Source organism: Oncorhynchus mykiss, chromosome 25 (genome assembly GCF_057628025.1).
Source record: "Oncorhynchus mykiss isolate SJ-2025 chromosome 25, ASM5762802v1, whole genome shotgun sequence".
In the NCBI taxonomy this organism is placed as follows: domain Eukaryota; kingdom Metazoa; phylum Chordata; class Actinopteri; order Salmoniformes; family Salmonidae; genus Oncorhynchus; species Oncorhynchus mykiss.
The window spans coordinates 81196553-81218851 of NC_143046.1; the positions used below are offsets into that span (position 1 = coordinate 81196553).

At 42.2% G+C, this 22299-nt stretch overlaps 1 protein-coding gene across 2 annotated transcripts in view; it reads left to right on the top strand.

The window, feature by feature from the left end:
* Positions 1 to 368: 368 nt before the first annotated feature.
* The window catches only part of LOC110505833 (transmembrane protein 229B-like), a 34709-nt gene continuing 12778 nt past the window's right edge, over positions 369 to 22299 (top strand). Inside the window, exon 1 of one of the 2 annotated variants that reach the window (XM_036962930.2) lies at positions 369 to 739. The gene's annotated coding sequence lies outside the window, so the exon portion shown is untranslated. Of the gene's footprint in view, positions 740 to 13542; positions 13588 to 22299 lie in introns of those variants that run through there. The other variant, XM_090221269.1, reaches the window with a different exon arrangement.

Genomic DNA, 22299 nt, shown 5'->3' on the forward strand with positions numbered 1-22299 from the left:
CAAATTGGTTACCTGGGGTAGAAAGGCCTGGGTCCTGTTCAGTAGGGCACACTGGAGCAAAACGTTTCACAACGGTGGAGCAAAACGTTTCACAACGGTAGATTGAAACTACACTTGTTCTAATTGGACAAGTTTCGGTAGCACTTTAGCGGTTAAGAGAGTCGGACCAGTAACCGAAATGTCACTGGTTCGAATCCCCGAACCGGCAAGTTGGAAAAATCTGCCGTTCTTCCCATGAGCAAGGCAGTTAACCGCCAACAATAACTGCTCCCCGGGAGCCAATAACTTGGATATCGATTAAAGCAGCCCCCGCATCTCTCTGATTCAGAGGGGTTGGGTTAAATGTGGAAGACCCATTTCTGTTGAATGCATTCAGTTGTGCAACTGACTAGGTATCCCCCCTTTCCACTCTCACTCAGTTTCAAAATGTTTCTCCCTACTGAACAAGACCCAGCTCTAAGTGCTACTCACTGTTTAAGGCACTGTTCGTTGAGGTGACGAAAGAGTTAAGATGCAAGAACCGCGTGAGTGGAGCCGGTGCTCGAGCAGTCTCTGAACATGTGCCGCTGTCCTGGCTAGTGGCTACTACTGCACTCGGTGAAGGATCGGACAGTGGAGGGACCCGGAACGGTGCGCCGGTAGCAGGACGGTGAGACTTCGCATGGACTGTTGGTCCATATATCACATAAATTATTGGCTGTGCTGCATCCGGTGGGACCACCGCAGCGACAATATTACGGTAAGATGTTTAGGTTCGTATCATTTTTGTTCCACTTTAAATGAATGTACTTGAAACCGGACAGGACATTGTGCAAGACTGCTTTTTTCATCACTACAGTAATTCATATTTATTTAACTGAAATCTCCTCTTGCAAAACGACCCGAGGATAATATGGGTATGCAGCAGTGACATATTGAACCAATGGAATGGAATGAAATGTAGCCAAATAAAATATGGGCCAGCTTGTGTCCGCGGTTCGCTGTCATTTTTTTTTACTCTGTCCAATTTATTTTACAACACTGCAATCATCACGGAACAAGACTATTCATGTTTATCTATAAGGATTATAACCAGCGTTTTCCCCGATATTTCCAGTTCCTCCAGATAACATTCCCACATGTTTATTCTCACACTGATTTTATAGGAACAGTTTGTCGCATTGGCATTATGTAGTGTAGCCTAAAATAAATGCACACAAAGCCATCATTAGCAATCAATATTTTGATTTGGGGGAGTACTAAGTAGGGTAGGCCACCGTAGCCTATTTGTGTCATGTCATCGACATTTCCTCCACTACAGCTAGGCTTTGTGAGTTTGCCAATGCAGCGTTTAGAACCGGGACAGGAGAGATGGAGAATCTTGCATCCGCGCAGTAATGCTGCGGTCTCCCCTCCCCCTCGTTCACAAGCCCGGTCAAGGTGTCGTGGCCAACCCTTCTTCTTCCTCTTTTAATTTGAGTGTCCACGACTCCTAATCCCATGGATATAAACCATGTCACAGGTTGGAGGGCTTAGTTATTTAACTCCACATATCAGGGTCTTTCAGGGTCCCTGAACTTAATGACACAGAGAGAGGAAGAGAGCGAGAGAGGGGGGGCGGGGCCACAGGCTAGTAATTCATTTTACTGAATTAATTTCCACACAGCACAGTAGCCTACCAAATAACCAAATCGCATCCACATTTTCACATCAAACTTAGCATACTCTTTTAGTCATATAAAGTTTTTTTTTTTTTTTTTAATTTAAAAATTATTTTTGTTCTGCTAAAATAGATGCAAAATGATAGACGTCTGCTAAGGGACTGTACATTATTTATAATGAGGGATACCTAGACGAAATTGTATCTCTCTGAAATTAAAATGGATGGCCCTCCCTTCAGTAAAATACAGTATATATTTTCCCGACCCTTCCTGAACAATTGGAGAGAAAAAAGGACGCTCCCTCAATTAAAACAAAGTGGATAGCAGAGAACATGCCTACGGTTTACCCTCACTCCTAGGACAGACCAGAGCCTTGGGTATGCCGTTTTAGGAACTCTTCTTGGTTTTGTAAGCATCACATGGCAAAGTAGCCAGAAGGTTGTGGATTCGCAGACCACAGAGGACAAGGGTAGAAAGATATCCATTATAATAAAAGCACTGCATGAATCTATCATCTTATTTGCGGTCCGAGAAAATAATTGCCTTTTATTAATGCATTTCATGTAATTATACATCCATTTACTTGACTGGAGACAAGCTTTTTTAATACCACAACAGAGCATGAAAACTAATGAGTGCATGCTGCAGCACCAGACACGTAGTGGTTTCTATACAGGCTAATGTTCAAAAAGAGGATAGTCTAAGTTTGGAAAAGTTTTCCATCAAGTGTAATAATGTAGAGCAACAGAACCAGTTACAACTGAAGTATCTGATCGTCAATGAATTGGAGAAAAATCCATTAATTGATTAACACAGCAGACCACATATCATCAGGTATTCACTTGTAATTTATTTTTCATTTGGCAACTATCATTTTCTAATTCATTCTATTTTATTGTTGTTACAAAACAGATTTGTGTTGACTGTGGTTCAATAAGAGCATCTGCTAGGCTAAATTAACAATCTAGGCATGCATAGCTAGCTCACCACATGATCCTCAAACCAAACACTGGCCAGACTCATGTTTCTTAAAGTGAATTCAAAGGCAAATAATACATTTTTCGTTTCATTGTTATTTAACTCTAAGTAGTTATTTTGTAAAAAAAAATGTACAGCCTAAATGCAAAATGAAGGGCATGTGGTTGAAGTGCTGTTGTTGATGTGTTGTTGTTCATGTGTTATTGAAGTGCTGTTGTTGATGTGTTGTTGAAGTGCTGTTGTTGATGTGTTGTTGATGTGTTGTTGTTGATGTGTTGTTGTTGATGTTGATGTGTTATTGAAGTGCTGTTGTTGATGTGCTGTTGTTGATGTGTTGATGTGCTGTTGTTGATGTGTTGTTGTTGATGTGTTATTGAAGTGCTGTTGTTGAAGTGCTGTTGTTGATGTGTTGTTGTTCATGTGTTATTGAAGTGCTGTTGTTGATGTGTTGTTGATGTGTTGTTGTTGATGTGTTGTTGTTGATGTTGATGTGTTATTGAAGTGCTGTTGTTGATGTGCTGTTGTTGATGTGTTGATGTGCTGTTGTTGATGTGTTGTTGTTGATGTGTTATTGAAGTGCTGTTGTTGATGTGTTGTTGTTGATGTGTTGTTGATGTGCTGTTGTTGATGTGTTATTGTTGATGTGTTATTGAAGTGCTGTTGTTGATGTGTTGTTGAAGTGCTGTTGTTGATGTGTTGTTGTTGTGTTGTTGATGTGTTGTTGAAGTGCTGTTGTTGATGTGTTGTTGTTGATGTGTTGTTGAAGTGCTGTTGTTGATGTGTTGTTGTTGAAGTGCTGTTGTTGATGTGTTGTTGAAGTGCTGTTGATGTGTTGTTGAAGTGCTGTTGTTGATGTGTTGTTGTTGTGTTGTTGATGTGTTGTTGAAGTGCTGTTGTTGAATTGCTGTTGTTGATGTGTTGTTGAAGTGCTGTTGTTGATGTGTTGTTGAAGTGCTGTTGATGTGTTGTTGAAGTGCTGTTGTTGATGTGTTGTTGAAGTGCTGTTGTTGATGTGTTGTTGAAGGGCTGTTGTTGATGTGTTGTTGTTGAATTGCTGTTGTTAATGTGTTGTTGAAGTGCTGTTGTTAATGTGTTGTTGATGTGTTGTTGAAGTGCTGTTGTTGATGTGTTGTTGAAGTGCTGTTGTTGATGTGGTGTTGATGTGTTGTTTTTGATGTGTTGTTGAAGTGCTGTTGTTAATGTGTTGTTGAAGTGCTGTTGTTGATTTGTTGTTGAAGTGCTGTTGTTGATGTGGTGTTGATGTGTTGTTGTTGATGTGTTGTTGAAGTGCTGTTTTTGATGTGTTGTTGAAGGGCTGTTGTTGATGTGTTGTTGTTGAAGTGCTGTTGTTAATGTGTTGTTGATGTGTTGTTGAAGTGCTGTTGTTGAAGTGCTGTTGTTGATGTGTTGTTGAAGTGCTGTTGTTGATGTGCTGTTGATGTGTTGTTGTTCATGTGTTGTTGAAATGCAGAGTGCTCCTGACAGCCTATAGCGTGTCACAAATGTTTCACAATTGAATTCTTAAATGGCAGGCAATAGCTTTGAAATAATAATATAGCCTAAATAATATATTTAGGCTACCTTGCTTGCTTCTGACAGATTTAGAGTTAGTATGTTGTTTAATAGCCTGTTGAGATGGCGAACCTCAATTGATAGCGACAAAATCCTTACTTCCCTAGTAAAGTAATTTTTTTGTCTCCTCCTCAGCTACAGAAGGTTGTAGCGCAGCCTCTGAATGTCATAGAGGCAAACCAAATATATCCCATATGCATCGGAGTCAAGTCATTCCCCGGCATTTTCCACCCAGCATCGTTATAGATCACTTTATATAATCAGTTCAATTTTTATTTTTTATTTTAAGTTAACAAAGGGTAGACCTATGCTTTTTCCTAAACAAAAGCCACAATACCCTCACATACCCACTCAAATAGAGCCCTGGTTTTAACTTCACACCAAGCCCAAAAGCCCTTAACTGACAGTGAGATATTTAAGGAGTTCATGGTGACTGAAGGAATAGGCTGACAAAATCTATGGATAGTAGAATATAATTTAGTCTGTCAAACAGGTAGGTCTACCTTTTATTTAATAGGAAGAAATAGGCGCCAACACAAAGCCCTCTAGTTGTTAGTAGCCTAAAGTCTAATTAAAATTAGACTGTTTTAAATGAATTAGGTCTTCTCGAATTAGCCTACTTTCAGCACCCATGTGCTGTCCATCTCTGTGGCTTCCGCTTCATAGTAATGTATGTAAATTACTTGAATATGGTTAATTTGTGAGTTCAATAACTCTGATAAATAGCTTCATTATGGGCAATGAAACATATTTTTTATTAAAATAAATTCTACCAATAGTAAGCTTACCTCCAGTCCTCCTTCTCCTCTTCACGCTCTCCCTCTCAAGCTGAACAGGACATTAGTAGGCCTAGTCATTGAACATAGAAATTGCATTTTTTTTGTTGACATATTGACTCGCCTCCTGAAGTGCCACGATACACAGCACAGTCATTGGTTAGGCAGCACAAAAAGGGTTTACATCAGCAAGAGCGGGGCATGCCATTCAAACCCTTTACTCAGTACTTTTTTGAAGCACCTTTGGCAGCGTGTACAGCCTTGAGTCTTCTTGGGTATGACGCTACAAGCTTGGCACACCTGTATTTGGGGAGCTATTTTCAGGTATCTCCAGAGATGTTCGATTGGTTTCAAGTCCGGACTCTGGCTGGGCCACTCAAGGACATTCAGAGACTTGTCCAGAAGCCACTTCTGCATTGTCTGTGTCCTTAACCTCTCTAGGGTATGTGGGACGCTAGCATCCCACCTGGCCAACATCCAGTGAGATTGCAGAGCGCCAAATTCAAATACAGAAATACTCATTATAAAAATTCAGAAAAGAGACAACTATTTTTCATACGTTTAAAGGTTAACTTCTTGTGAGTCCAACCACGGTGTCAGATTTAAAAAATGCTTTACAGCGAAAGCATACCTTACGGTTATTTGAGAACATTGCCTAGAAGACAAATCATTACAAACAGTAACTAGCCAAGTAGAAGAGTTACACAAGTCAGAAATAGAGAACAAATGAATCACTTACCTTTGAGGATCTTCATATGGTTGCACTCAGAAGACATTAATTTATTCAATAAATGTTCCTTTTGTTCGATAAAGTCTCTCTTTATATCCAAAAACCTCAGCTTTGTTCGCACGTTTTCTTCAGTAATCCACAGGCTCAAACGCAGTCACAACAGGCAGACAGAAAATACAAACTGTATCCATAAAGTTCATAGAAACATGTCAAACGATGTTTATATTCAATCCTCAGGTTGTTTTTAGCCTAAATAATCGATAATAATTAAACCGGACAATAACGTTGTCAATATAAAAGGTAAACCAGAAAGGCACTCTCTCACTCTCTTTGTGACACGGCAGGGTCCACTCATTCCGTCTGCTCTTACTCCCTCATTATTCAGAATAAAAGCCTGAAACAATTTCTAAATGCTGTTGACATCTAGTGGAAGGCATAGGAACTGAAATTTGAGTCCTAGGTCAATGGATACTGTAATGGCATTGAAAAGAAAACTACACACAAAAAAAAATCCTACTTCCTGAATGGATTTTTCTCAGGTTGTCGCCTGCCAAATCAGTTATGTTATACTCACAGACACTATTGTAACAGTTTTGGAAACTTTAGAGTGTTTTCTATCCAAATCTACCAATTATATACATATCCTAACTTCTGGGCCTGAGTAGAAGGCAGTTTAATTTGGGCACGCTTTTCAGCCAAAATTCCAAATGCTGCCCCCTACCCTAGAGTAGTGTTGTGTCTTTGGCTATGCCGAATTTAGTGATATGACATGCTATTCTATAAAATAATTTATCCGTAGTTAATATCAACTGATTGAGCTAATCATGTAAATGTAATTAACTAGAGAGTCGGGCACCACTAAATAATATTTATAGAGCTGTTATCTACCGAATAAGCTCTTAAAGACCTAGTAATATTTTACATCAATAGCAGTCAATATCAATCGTCATCTTAATTCAGTCTCATCTGAAAGTTGTAAATTCTTGGTTATCTGCATGAACCCTGACCAACAATTTGAATCAGCAATACAAAATTGGGTTTAATTATTTATTTACTAACTACCTAACTAATCACACAGAATTACACATACAGTGCCTTGCGAAAGTATTCGGCCCCCTTGAACTTTGCGACCTTTTGCCACATTTCAGGCTTCAAACATAAAGATATAAAACTGTATTTTTTTGTGAAGAATCAACAACAAGTGGGACACAATCATGAAGTGGAACGACATTTATTGGATATTTCAAACTTTTTTAACAAATCAAAAACTGAAAAATTGGGCGTGCAAAATTATTCAGCCCCCTTAAGTTAATACTTTGTAGCGCCACCTTTTGCTGCGATTACAGCTGTAAGTCGCTTGGGGTATGTCTCTATCAGTTTTGCACATCGAGAGACTGACATTTTTTCGCATTCCTCCTTGCAAAACAGCTCGAGCTCAGTGAGGTTGGATGGAGAGCATTTGTGAACAGCAGTTTTCAGTTCTTTTCACAGATTCTCGATTGGATTCAGGTCTGGACTTTGACTTGGCCATTCTAACACCTGGATATGTTTATTTTTGAACCATTCCATTGTAGATTTTGCTTTATGTTTTGGATCATTGTCTTGTTGGAAGACAAATCTCCGTCCCAGTCTCAGGTCTTTTGCAGACTCCATCAGGTTTTCTTCCAGAATGGTCCTGTATTTGGCTCCATCCATCTTCCCATCAATTTTAACCATCTTCCCTGTCCCTGCTGAAGAAAAGCAGGCCCAAACCATGATGCTGCCACCACCATGTTTGACAGTGGGGATGGTGTGTTCAGCTGTGTTGCTTTTACGCCAAACATAACGTTTTGCATTGTTGCCAAAAAGTTCAATTTTGGTTTCATCTGACCAGAGCACCTTCTTCCACATGTTTGGTGTGTCTCCCAGGTGGCTTGTGGCAAACTTTAAACAACACTTTTTATGGATATCTTTAAGAAATGGCTTTCTTCTTGCCACTCTTCCATAAAGGCCAGATTTGTGCAATATACGACTGATTGTTGTCCTATGGACAGAGTCTCCCACCTCAGCTGTAGATCTCTGCAGTTCATCCAGAGTGATCATGGGCCTCTTGGCTGCATCTCTGATCAGTCTTCTCCTTGTATGAGCTGAAAGTTTAGAGGGACGGCCAGGTCTTGGTAGATTTGCAGTGGTCTGATACTCCTTCCATTTCAATATTATCGCTTGCACAGTGCTCCTTGGGATGTTTAAAGCTTGGGAAATCTTTTTGTATCCAAATCAGGCTTTAAACTTCTTCACAACAGTATCTCGGACCTGCCTGGTGTGTTCCTTGTTCTTCATGATGCTCTCTGCGCTTTTAACGGACCTCTGAGACTATCACGGTGCAGGTGCATTTATACGGAGACTTGATTACACACAGGTGGATTGTATTTATCATCATTAGTCATTTCGGTCAACATTGGATCATTCAGAGATCCTCACTGAACTTCTGGAGAGAGTTTGCTGCACTGAAAGTAAAGGGGTTGAATTATTTTGCACGCCCAATTTTTCAGTTTTTGATTTGTTAAAAAAGTTTGAAATATCCAATAAATGTTGTTCCACTTCATGATTGTGTCCCACTTGTTGTTGATTCTTCACAAAAAAATACAGTTTTATATCTTTATGTTTGAAGCCTGAAATGTGGCAAAAGGTCGCAAAGTTCAAGGGGGCCGAATACTTTCGCAAGGCACTGTACACATAATTCAATCATAACTTGATTACAAATTACGTCATAAAGGAAAACTTCCCTAGCGGGCGGAACAGATATGACAGCTTGTTACACAAAGGAAAAGGGCAGGGTTTGAGTGAAAGAGCGGGAAGACTGAGGGACACAGGGAGAATCTGTGCTATCATAAATAGAGTATCTGATGCATTCTAAATTACCGCCCATTTGGAAAAGGAAAATTCAATAAATATTTACTCTGAGCTGCGCTTCGGTAGGTTGGTGGTAGATGGAAGGCTGTGTTGCCAAACCGAGTCCTTTGAAGAATGTCTCTGGTTGTCAATTGAATACATTGTAGTAACGTCTTTGGGTGATAGACGGGATACTCTGTCTGTTCCTTCCTAACCCTCGTTGCATCTGCTGTTGCTAACTCAACGGCTAGGAGGTATCACTTCTGTAGTGAATAAGAGTTCAAAGATCATACCATTCGCAACCAAAGCTCAAGCTGATGTTGGCTTTGTTCTGTAGTTATTATCTGATACATTCTGACATAGGACCGTTGTCCTACATCCTCGGAACAGGAAGTTATATTGTCGTCAAGGGCTTATATAGGAAGGGAGAGGAGTGCGTGTTTGAAAGGTTTTATAGCCCACGTCCCTTCACAGGGGCGGGCCACTGATTGAGCAGCCCTATCTTATGAAAACCCAATCTCTCATTTTATAAGCTAACATCACATTTCATCCCATCATAAATAATTTCATATTCAAACATTTAAATTGAACAACAATTCCATGTAAATCCGATAACTCTGATGTGTAGACTTTCCACTGTAGAGTTTATGTCATCTGATCATTGATGAGAATGTCTCAGATGACAACCGAACTGACATCATATTCATTAAGTACCACCACATATGTTCTATTGCTCGGATTACCAGAATATAGTTCATTTCCCCCCACCTTCTGACGTTCCCAGAATTCCCCCCAGGCCAACGTCATGACAGAAGTTAAGGTCGTTGTCCTGTTCGATGGTGAACCTTCATCCCAGTCTGAGTTTCTGAGTGCTCTGAAGCAGGTTTTCATCAAAGATCTTTCTGTATTTTATGCCGTTCATCTTTCCCTCGATCCGGAATAGTCTGCCAGTACCAGCTGCTGAAAAACATCCTCACAGCATGATGCTGCCACCACCATGCTTCACTGTAGGGATGGTACCAGGTTTCCTCCAGACTTGACGCTTTGCTTTCTGGCCAAATAGTGGTTTTATCAGACCAGAGAATCTTGTTTCTCATGGCCTTAGAGTCCCAAGCGGGCAGTCATGTGCCTTTTACTGAGGAGTGGATTCCGTCTGGCCACTCTACCATAAAAGCCTGATTTGTGGAGTGCTGCAGAGATGGTTGTCCTTCTGGAAGGTTCTCCCATCTCCACAGAAGAACTCTGGAGCTCTGTCAGAGTGACTATTGGGTTCTTGGTAACCTCCCTGACCAAGGCCCTTCTCCTAAGATTGCTCAGTTTGGCCGGGGGCCAGCTCTAGGAAGAGTATTGATGGTTCCAAACTTCTTCCATGTAAAAATGATGGAAGCCACTGTGTTCTAGGGGACCTTCAATGCTGCAGAAATTGTTTGGTAACCTTCCCCAGATCTGTGTCTCAACATAATCCTGTCTTGGAACTGTCTACGGACAATTGGTTTGGTGTTTGCTCTGACATGCACTGTCAAATCAAATCATCAAATCTATTTTTAAAGCCCTTCTTACATCAGCTGATGTCACAAAGTGCTGTACAGAAACCCAGCCTAAAACCCTGAACAGCAAGCAATATAGGTGTAGAAGCACGGTGGCTAGTAAAAACTCCCTAGAAAGGCCAGAACCTAGGAAGAAACCTAGAGAGGAAACAGGCTATGAGGGGTGGCCAGTCCTCTTCTGGCTGTGCCGAGTGAAGATTATAACAGAACATGCCAAGATGTTCAAATGTTCATAGATGACCAGCAGGGTCAAATAATAATAATCACAGTGGTTGTCGAGGGTGCAACAGGTCAGCACCTCAGGAGTAAATGTCCGTTGGCTTTTTATAGCCGATCATTTAGAGTATCTCTACCGCTTCTGCTGTATCTAGAGAGTTGAAAACAGCAGGTCTGGGACAGGTAGCACGTCCGGTGAACAGGTCAGGGTTCCATAGCCGCATGCAGAACAGTTGAACCTGGAGCAGCAGCACGGCCACATGGACTGGGGACAGCAAGGAGTCATCAGGCCAGGTAGTCCTGAGGCATGGTCCTCAGAGAGAAAAAAAGAAAGAAAAATAGAGAGAGAAAGAGAGAGAGAATTAGAGAGAGCATACAACCTCACACAGGACTCCGGATAAGACAGGAGAAATACTCCAGATATAACAGACTGACCCTAGCCCCCGACACATAAACTACTGCAGCGTAAATACTGGAGGCTAAGGCAGGCGGAGTCGGGAGACACTGTGGCCCCGTCCGACGATACCCCTGGACAGGGCCAAACAGGCAGGATATAACCCCACCTACTTTGCTAAAGCACAGCCCCCACACCACTAGAGGGATATCTTCAACCACCAACTTATCATCCTGAGACAAGGCCGAGTATAGCCCACAAAGATCTCCGCCACGGCACAACCCAAGGGGGGGCGCCAACCCAGAGCTGTCAATTGTGGGACCTTTATATAGGCAGGTGTGTGCCTTTCCAAATAATGTCCAATCCATTTTAGAATAAGGCTGTAACGTAACAAAATGTAGAGAAGGAGAAGGGGTCTGAATACTTTCCAAATGCACTGTAAGTAGGTAGAATGAAAGAGGATTAACGTCTTCACAGCCATCTCTCTGAGTTGCGGGTATTCTCTGCTTCTGAACAGCCAGAATGTCGACAGGCGAATCTCATTAAAACAAGTGCGCAGGACTTGGTCTGGACAGCTCCAATAGTTAATCATCAAGAACCAGTGACATGCTTAAGTGCGGGTGAAGGGATTACACATCCACTGCTTTCCCGGGCTTAGATCAGATTGTGAAGGGAAGTAATCCTTGAATTTGAGCAAAGTTTGGCTCAGATGTGACCTCATCAATTTACAAATGTGATCCATGTCTACATAACCCATGTCAGCCAGAATTGAGAATAGGGGGAGGATATCGAAAATTATTCTATCCTCTCGGTCTCTCCAGATGCCCCGTTTTTTTTCTTGAAATCAGCATTTTTATTGTTTGCTGGGAAGTTGTCACTTGCGCATCCCTAGGTAGGTTGATAGGTTGAGCCGTAGTCTCGTCGGTAGACTTACAGATCCCGATATAACAGTCCCATCATAATCCATGTCCCATTATGTAGTCATTCAGAACACATAATATTTCACCTGCATTTGTATTCTGAGGCAACTCTTTAAAACAAAGACATTCTTCATGTAGTGAATATACAGTGGGACAAAAAAGTATTTAGTCAGCCAATTGTGCAAGTTCTCCCACTTAAAAAATGAGAGAGGCCTGTAATTTTCATCATAGGTACACTTCAACTATGACAGACACATTTTTTTTTTATCCTGAAAATCAACATTGTAGGATTTTTTTGTGAATTTATTTGCAAATTATGGTGGAAAATAAGTATTTGGTCAATAACAAAAGTTTATCTCAATACTTTGTTATATACCCTTTGTTGGCAATGACAGAGGTCAAACATTTTCTGTAAGTCTTCACAAGGTTTTCAGAGTATGTATGAAGTCTTCAGTAAACTCTCATTGTCTGGGAAACTATTGTGCATCTTTTTTGTTAGATTGGTTCATCTCTTTTGATAATATTTTTTTAATGGTCTGGTTTATCCTTGGGATATGGATGCTTTGTTTCTAAACGCATTTTCGATGGTGTCGTTGCTGAGGCAAATATGACATAACACACAGACCGGTTTTGGCGGGCAGCTGTTATTTGAAACAAATCCAGAGAGAGAGAGAGCGAGCATGTGTGTGTTTTGGTGTAGCTAGACTTAGTCATGGCAACACAATTATTTTATTGCGGCATGCATAGTTCAGCGCATTATGAAGGTAGGCCTATGGCAAGTATTTATTTGAGTCAGATAGGGCGCAGACCATAAACCCCCCCACCCAAATCATATTCAATACAAATATGCTGCAGTCAGACACGCATTCCTCCACAGACCCGGGGTTTGAGAAAGGCCGGTATAGGCTATGGATCATTTTACTGAGACCAAACCAGGTGCACTTGATATTGCACGCCAAGCAGAAAATCATGGATGAGGGGCATCATTGGGCACACATGAGATATTATAATAAGCAACTCATTTTCAAACCCTGAGCAATATGACATTCAATTGATTACAAATTACATGACCCTCCCCTGGACAAAATAAAACAGATACTAAAACCTCCCCGACTGAAATGAAACCCATTGCCTCCAGATACCTATTATGTAAATGTGGACCTCTCCCTAACACGCTGCAACAATGTATGTACTGTATATCCATCATGAAGAGCAGGGGTTCAAGCCCAAAGGGGGGCACATTCCTTCTCAGAATATATATTGTTTCTCTGTAATACTACTAGCCGCCTATTTTATGAAGTTGGCTTTAGCTAGTCTAGATAGGTTCCCAACCTCATAACTAGATTCCAAGAAGACATTTCAGCCTATCAATCAAGTTAGTTTGACAAGCTGGCTACTCTATCATAGCTGGCATGACTGCTGGCAAGGTTGGTAGACTTTAGAAAAGCAAGCAATAACTAAATGTGCTGAATAAGACTCACATTCCTTTCAATATTTTACCCAGATTTTAGCAGACATGCAGAGAAGCAATATATTGTTTTTATTTTTTCTTTAGTTTCTTTAAAATTAAAGAATCGCCAGTCAGGAGGATACAGAGGCTCAACATGTATACTTAGATATGCAGACATTTTTATGTGATGATTATGGCTCTAGATTGCAGAAAAAAACTGTTTCAGGTGTTTGAAATATGCAAAATTCTCCAATATACGGTTGGATGGCTTAGTACCCCTATGGACCATCCTCGCGTACTTTGTGCCCCCTCAGATTTTTGGTGTGCCTCACGCCCCTGATGAAGAAAATAATGACTAAATTATATAGACCTAACTATTCTCTCTACCTCCCTCTCTCTCTCTCTCTCTCTCTCTCTCTCTCTCTCTCTCTCTCTCTGTGTTTGTTTAGGATTCACCTTGAGGAGAGTACACTGATGCCTACTGGAGTGTTACGTGAGCTTTTTAAGCACTCCAAAAATCTCTCTCTCTCACTTCCATCAGCATCGCTCTGTTGTATTTTATATAATCCTCCATGCTATTCTCTCTCAGTGGGTGTGACTCTCACAGTCAGTGACCTCAGGAAGGTCCCTGTTTCCTTTATTCTATTCCTTATGTATTCCACTAGGGCTTCACTGTATCAGAGCTACTGTAAAACACATAGGAGACTGTCCAGGAGTAATCAAAACATCTTTCCTATTCATTTGGAACAACTTCTTTTTGTTCTGCTGTGTGTGAACCGCTGCTGCACCCAGTACCTGCATCCCAAAATCAGGATAAATAAAGAGTGACTTAGGAAGCCATACAACTGTCAGTTACTGGCCGGAGGTCAATACCTTGGCCCCGTATCCACAACGTGTCTCAGAGTAGGAAACTGCTGAGAATAGAAACATTCTAATCCTACTCTTATGGGTCAAAATAAAAGCTATAGGTGAAGCCTCTTTAGTCATAAGATTCCCACCTAGTCGACGGATACTTTTGGTCATGTAGTGTACAGTATGGACACCTGCTTGTTGAACATTGAGTTGGTCCCAGCGTTGCTGCTATATCACCCTCCACTCTTCTGGGAAGGCTTTCCACAAGATGTTGGAACATTGCTGCAGGGACTTGCTTCCATTTAGCCACAAGCATTAGTGAGGTCGGCCACTGATGTTGAGCGATTAGGCCTGGCTCACAGTTGGCATTCCAATTCATCCCAAAGGTGTTCGATGGAGTTGAGGTCAGGGTTATGTGCTAGCCAGTCAAGGTCTTCCACACTGATCTTGACAAACCATTTCTGTATGGAGCTTGCTTTGTGCATGGGGGTATTGTCATGCTGAAACAGGAAAGGGCCATCCCCAAACTGTTGCCACAAAGTTGGAAGCACAGAATCATCTAGAATGTCATTGTTTTCCCTGTTTTCCTTCACCCAAAACATGAAAAACAGCCCCAGACCATTATTCCTCCTCTACCAAACTTTATAGTTGGCACTATGCATTCGGGCAGGTAGCGTTCTCCTGACATTCACCAAATCCAGATTCGTCTGCCGGACTGCTGCAAAATGGTGAAGTGTGATTCATCACTCCAGAGAATGTGTTTCCACTGCTCCAGAGTCCAATGGCGGCGAGCTTTACACCACTCCAGTCAACGCTTGGCATTGTGCATGGTGATCTTAGGCTTGAGCGTGGCTGCTCGGCCATAGAAACCCATTTCATGAAGCTCCCGATTAACAATTATTGTGCTGACGTTGCTTCCAGAGGCAGTTTGGAATTCGGTAGTGAGTGTTGCAACACCGGACAGACAATTTTTACTTGCTTCAGCACTCAACGGTCCCGTTCTGTGGGCTTGTGTGGCCTACTACTTCGCGGGTGAGCCGTTGTTGCTCCTAGACGTTTCCCCTTCACAATAACAGCACTTACAGTTGACTGAGGCAGCCCTAGCAGGGGAGAAATCTGACTAACTGACTTGTTGGAAAGGTTGCATCCTATGACGGTGCCACATTGAAAGTCACTGAGCTCTTCAGTAAGGCCATTCTACCTGGAATGTCTTAAATCAAAATATATATGGGCAGCATGATGTGACTATAGGCTCTTGATGATTTGAGAAAGTCGCTGTTCTCTCATCAAGTGATCATATTTTCACCCATCAGACTATTCTCAATTTAATCTTGTCTTTACTAATATGTCAAATTAGTTGAGATTCAGAATGCTCCATTATCAAATGGGCAGGAACAGGGGCAGAGGAAAAATGGAGTCCACTTTCCTACGGTTCGTTTTTCAATAATGCAGGTAGGCTACTGTTTCACTCCCTGCATCAACCACTGTTCAAAGTGCATGCAGCCTCTTGCTGTGGGACTTGGGATATTTCGCCCCAAACTCTGTATGCCATGGGCTCTCCAACCCTGTTCATGCAGCTAACCAGTGCTCTGTATGCCATGAGCTCTCCAACCCTGTTCATGCAGGTAACCAGTGCTCTGTATGCCATGAGTTCTCCAACCCTGTTCATGCAGCTAACCAGTGCTCTGTATGCCATGGGCTCTCCAACCCTGTTCATGCAGGTAACCAGTGCTCTGTATGCCATGGGCTCTCCAACCCTGTTCATGCAGCTAACCAGTGCTCTGTATGCCATGGGCTCTCCAACCCTGTTCATGCAGGTAACCAGTGCTCTGTATGCCATGAGCTCTCCAACCCTGTTCATGCAGCTAACCAGTGCTCTGTATGCCATGAGCTCTCCAACCCTGTTCATGCAGCTAACCAGTGCTCTGTATGCCATGAGCTCTCCAACCCTGTTCATGCAGGTAACCAGTGCTCTGTATGCCATGGGCTCTCCAACCCTGTTCATGCAGCTAACCAGTGCTCTGTATGCCATGGGCTCTCCAACCCTGTTCATGCAGCTAACCAGTGCTCTGTATGTCATGGGCTCTCCAACCCTGTTCATGCAGCTAACAAGTGCTTAATTTGGGAAACCAAGTGCAATCTGTTTGGGAACATCAATAGTAACATGTTTTCACTACAAAACATATTTCATTAAACTGTTTGACAGCCCTTCTTTCTACATGCTGGAGAAAGGAATGAAGGAGAGAGAGGAGGAGATGGAAATGCACAAAGAATATATATTCTGTAGCTAAAGGTAATGTGTCAGCCTATTAATTATAGAAATATGCCTTTTTACTAGGCTATACAAAATCAAATACAAATTCTATGTAATTGTAGGTGAACCAACAGCATAGCATAGGCCTATAAGTTCTCCCCCAGACTCACGAATAGAACGTTTGGAGCGTAGCAGGAGGTAACCAGTCCATCAGTATGCATAACAATAGAGTCCACACTCAAAGGTGATTACTAGAATTAGTTTAATTCTGGAGTATAGGCTAGACCAATTATGTACTAAAGACATCTTAAAATCAGTAAAAAAAAATAAAGTCTGTAATAAATCGTAAAAATCCAAATAACTTCACAAGATGCCATCCCTGCCAAAATAAATCAATCTGGTATTATATAATGGCACAATCATTATTTTATTTAAGTTTTTTTGTGGGGCTTGGGCTCATACAGTGCCTTGCGAAAGTATTCGGCCCCCTTGAACTTTGCGACCTTTTGCCACATTTCAGGCTTCAAACATAAAGATATAAAACTGTATTTTTTTGTGAAGAATCAACAACAAGTGGGACACAATCATGAAGTGGAACGACATTTATTGGCTATTTCAAACTTTTTTAACAAATCAAAAACTGAAAAATTGGGCGTGCAAAATTATTCAGCCCCCTTAAGTTAATACTTTGTAGCGCCACCTTTTGCTGCGATTACAGCTGTAAGTCGCTTGGGTTATGTCTCTATCAGTTTTGCACATCGAGAGACTGAACATTTTTTCCCATTCCTCCTTGCAAAACAGCTCGAGCTCAGTGAGGTTGGATGGAGAACATTTGTGAACAGCAGTTTTCAGTTCTTTCCACAGATTCTCGATTGGATTCAGGTCTGGACTTTGACTTGGCCATTCTAACACCTGGATATGTTTATTTTTGAACCATTCCATTGTAGATTTTGCTTTATGTTTTGGATCATTGTCTTGTTGGAAGACAAATCTCTGTCCCAGTCTCAGGTCTTTTGCAGACTCCATCAGGTTTTCTTACAGAATGGTCCTGTATTTGGCTCCATCCATCTTCCCATCAATTTTAACCATCTTCCCTGTCCCTGCTGAAGAAAAGCAGGCCCAAACCATGATGCTGCCACCACCATGTTTGACAGTGGGGATGGTGTGTTCAGCTGTGTTGCTTTTACGCCAAACATAACGTTTTGCATTGTTGCCAAAAAGTTCAATTTTGGTTTCATCTGACCAGAGCACCTTCTTCCACATGTTTGGTGTGTCTCCCAGGTGGCTTGTGGCAAACTTTAAACGACACTTTTTATGGATATCTTTAAGAAATGGCTCTCTTCTTGCCACTCTTCCATAAAGGCCAGATTTGTGCAATTTACGACTGATTGTTGTCCTATGGACAGAGTCTCCCACCTCAGCTGTAGATCTCTGCAGTTCATCCAGAGTGATCATGGGCCTCTTGGCTGCATCTCTGATCAGTCTTCTCCTTGTATGAGCTGAAAGTTTAGAGGGACGGCCAGGTCTTGGTAGATTTGCAGTGGTCTGATACTCCTTCCATGTCAATATTATCGCTTGCACAGTGCTCCTTGGGATGTTTAAAGCTTGGGAAATCTTTTTGTATCCAAATCCGGCTTTAAACTTCTTCACAATAGTATCTCGGACCTGCCTGGTGTGTTCCTTGTTCTTCATGATGCTCTCTGCGCTTTTAACGGACCTCTGAGACTATCACAGTGCAGGTGCATTTATACGGAGACTTGATTACACACAGGTGGATTGTATTTATCCTCATTAGTCATTTAGGTCAACATTGGATCATTCAGAGATCCTCACTGAACTTCTGGAGAGAGTTTGCTGCACTGAAAGTAAAGGGGCTGAATAATTTTGCACACCCAATTTTTCAGTTTTTGATTTGTTAAAAAAGTTTGAAATATCCAATAAATGTCGTTCCACTTCATGATTGTGTCCCACTTGTTGTTGATTCTTCACAAAAAAATACAGTTTTATATCTTTATGTTTGAAGCCTGAAATGTGGCAAAAGGTCGCAAAGTTCAAGGGGGCCGAATACTTTCGCAAGGCACTGTATATAGGCCCCACTTAGTTTCAACTTGTTGTTGAACTTCTTTCTTGAAATTGATCATCACAGTGATGTGAGTTTTAAAATAACAATACTGTTATGATGATAAGTGTTTGATGTGATTTTTGAATACGTGTGCATTGATGCCAGAGTGGTTAAAGGGACAATAGAGCCCTGAGTACCAGGCCATTAGCTATCTGATGGTCGTTAGCGAGTGGGTACTACCAACGCATGTCCAGAATGCATAAGAGGACATTACCGTGACTCAATGGTCACGTGGAATTTGACTGCGGTCATGACTCATGACTGCCAGTGTTGCTGTGTCAACAGTCCTATGTACCTGTATGACAGATTGGTTGTATGACAGAGTGGTTGTATGACAGAGTGGCTGTATGCCAGAGTGGTTGAAGGATGCCATTCCTGCCAGGGCCTCCAGACTCCTGATACCAGTGGTGCCTACTGCCAGTGGTGCCTACTGCCTCGGACTAAAACACATTACCAACTAAACTCAGCAAGAAAAGAAACGTCCCTTTTTCAGGACCCTGTCTTTCAAAGATAAATCGTAAACATCCAAATAACTTCACAGATCTTCATTGTAAAGGGTTTAACTTCTTTGGGGTAGGGGGCAGTATTTTCACGTCCAGATGAAAAGCGTTCCCAGAGTAAACTGCCTGCTACTCAGGCCCAGATGCTAGGATATGCATATTATTAGTAGATTTGGATAGAAAACACTGAAGTTTCTAAAACTGTTTGAATGATGTCTGTGAGTATAACAGAACTCATATGGCAGACAAAAACCTGAGAAAAAATCCAACCAGGAAGTGGGAAATCTGAGGTTTGTAGGTTTTCAAGTCTTAGCCTTTCCAATATACACTGTCTGTGGGGTCATATTGCACTTCCTAAGGCTTCCACTAGATGTCAACAGTCTTTAGAACCTTGTTTCAGGCTTCTACTGTGAGGTGGGAGAGAATGAGAGCTGATTGAGTCATAGGTCTGCCAGAAGGCCATGTGCTCAGTCAGGCGCACGCCCGTGAGAGTTAGTTCCGTTCCCTTTAATTTCTAAAGACAAAGGAATTCTCTGGTTGAAACATTATTGAAGATTTATGATAAAACATCCTAAAGATTGATTATATACATTGTTTGACATGTTTCTACGAACTGTAATATACATTTTTTGACTTTGTCTGAACCTTGTGCCTGCGCATTTGGATTACTGTACTAAACCCTTGAACAAAAAGGAGGTGTTTGGATAGAAATGATGGACTTTATCAAACAAAACTAATATTTATTGTGGAACTGGGATTCCTGGGAGTGCATTCTGATGAAGATCATCAAAGGTAAGTGAATATTTATAATGCTATTTCTGACTTTTGTTGACTCCATAACATGGCGGGTATCTGTATTGCTTGTTTTGGTCTCTGAGCTCTGTACTCAGATTATTCCATGGTGTGCTTTTTCCGTAAAGCATTTTTGAAATCTGACACAGCTGTTGCATTAAGGAGAAGTATATCTTTAATTCCATGCATAACAGTTGTATTTTCATCAATATTTATGATGAGTATTTCTGTAAATTGAAGTGGCTCTCTGCACTTTCACCGGATGTTTTGGAGGCAAAACATAACAACGCGCCAATGTAAACAGAGATTTTTGGATATAAATATGAACTTTATCGAACAAAACATACATGTATTGTGTAACATGAAGTCCTATGAGTGCCATCTGATGAAGATCATCAAAGGTTAGTGATTAATCTCTATTTCTGCTTTTTGTGACTACTCTCTTTGGCTGGAAAAATGGCTGTGTTTTTTTGTGACTAGGTACTGACCTATCATGGTATGCTTTTGTCGTAAAGCCTTTTTGAAATCGGACATTGTGGTGGGATTAACAAGTTTATCTTTAAAATGGTGTATAATACATGTATGTTTGAGGAATTTTAATTATTTAGCTCCCTGCACTTTCACTGGATGTTGGTCAGGTTAGCATCCCACGTACCCTAGAGAGGTTAAACACTGTTTCCCATGCTTGTTCAATGAACCAAGAACAATTAATGAACATGTACAGTACCTGTGGAATGGTCGTTAAGACACTAACAGCTTACAGACGGTAGGCAATAAGGTCATAGTTATGAAAACCTAGGACACTAAACAGGCCTTTCTACTGACTCTGAACAACACCAAAATAATGATTCCCAGGGTCCCTGCTCATCTGTGTGAATGCGCCTCAGGCATGCTGCAAGGAGGCATGAAGACTGCAGATGTGGCCAGGGCAATAAATTGCAATGTCCGTACTGTTAGACACCTAAGACAGCGCTACAGGGAGACAGGATGGACAGCTGATCGTCTTCACAGTGGCAGACCACATGTAACAACACCTGCACAGGATCTGTACATCCGAACATCACACCTGCGGGACAGGTACAGGATGGCAACAACAACTGCCCGAGTTACACCAGGAGCGCACAATCCCTCCATCAGTGCTCAGACTGTCTGCAATAGGCTGAGAGAGGCTGGACTGAGGGCTCGTAGGCCTGTTGTAAGGCAGGTCCTCACCAGACATCACTGGCAACAACGTCGCCTATGGGCACAAACCCACCATCGCTGGACCAGACAGGACTGGCAAAAAGTGCTCTTCACTGACGAGTCGCGGTTTTGATTCACCAAGGGTGATGGTCGGATTTGCGTTTATCGTTGAAGGAATGAGCATTACACCGATGCCTGTACTCTGGAGCGGGAGAGATTTGGAGGTGGAGGGTCTGTCATGGTCTGGGGCGGTGTGTCACAGCATCATCGGACTCAGCTTGTTGTCATTGCAGGCAATCTCAACGCGTGCGTTACAGGGAAGACATCCTCCTCCCTCATGTGGTACCCTTCCTGCAGGCTCATCCTGACATGACCCTCCAGTATGACAATGCCACCAGCCATACTGCTCGTTCTGTGCCTGATTTCCTGCAAGATAGGAATGTCAGTGTTCTGCCATAGCCAGCGAAGCGCCCGGATCTCAATCCCATTGAGCACGTCTGGGACCTGTTGGATCGGAGGGTGAGGGCTAGGGCCATTCCCCCTAGAAATGTCCAGGAAATTTTAGGTGCCTTGGTGGAAGAATGGAGTAACATCTCAGAGCAAGAACTGGCAAATCTGGTGCAGTCCATGAGGAGGAGATGCACAGCAGTAGGTAATGCAGCTGGTGGCCACACCAGATACTGACTGTTACTTTAGATTTTTACCCTCGCTTTGTTCAGGGACACATTATTCCATTTCTGTTAGTCACGTGTCTGTGGAACTTGTTCAGTTTATGTCTCAGTTGTTGAATCTTGTTATGTTCATACAAATATTTACACATGTTCAGTTTGCTGAAAATAAATGCAGTTGACAGTGAGAGGATGTTTCTTTTTTTGCTGAGTTGATAAACCAAAAGCTTCCCTGGCAGCAGATACCCTCACTGCCAAATAAACTAAACCAGCTTGCAGATTGCAGATTTGACTCACAAAGGCTTTTCAACCACAAAGACAATAACACCCACATCTCCCTCCTTGCCACTTCCCCCTCTTACACATCTACCCCACCCCTACCTCCCCATTCCTTTCCAGGTTCCTCTCTCCTCTAGGTCTCTGCCATCCCAGGAACCCCCCACGCTCCCTCCCCCTGCCTGTCCAAGGCTGCCCTCCCCTTCCCCAACCACTTGTCATCACAGAGCAGGAGGTCAACAGACTCTTTAGAAAACAGAACAGCAGGAAGGCTGCTGGCCCAGATAAGGTATCTCCATGCAGCCACACTTAAGCGCTGCACTGACCAGCTCTCCCCGGTTTCCACAGACGTATTCAACCAGTCACTAGCGCAATGCACTGTTCCTGCCTTTTTCAAATCTTCCATCGTTGTCCCAGTCCAGAAGAAACAAAAGATGTCCTGCCAGAACGACTACGGACCTGTAGCACTCCCCTCGCTCATGAAAACCTTTGAGCTCCTGGTACTCTCATCACAAAACCAGCACTCCCTCGACCCACTACAGTTCGCCTACAGAGCCAA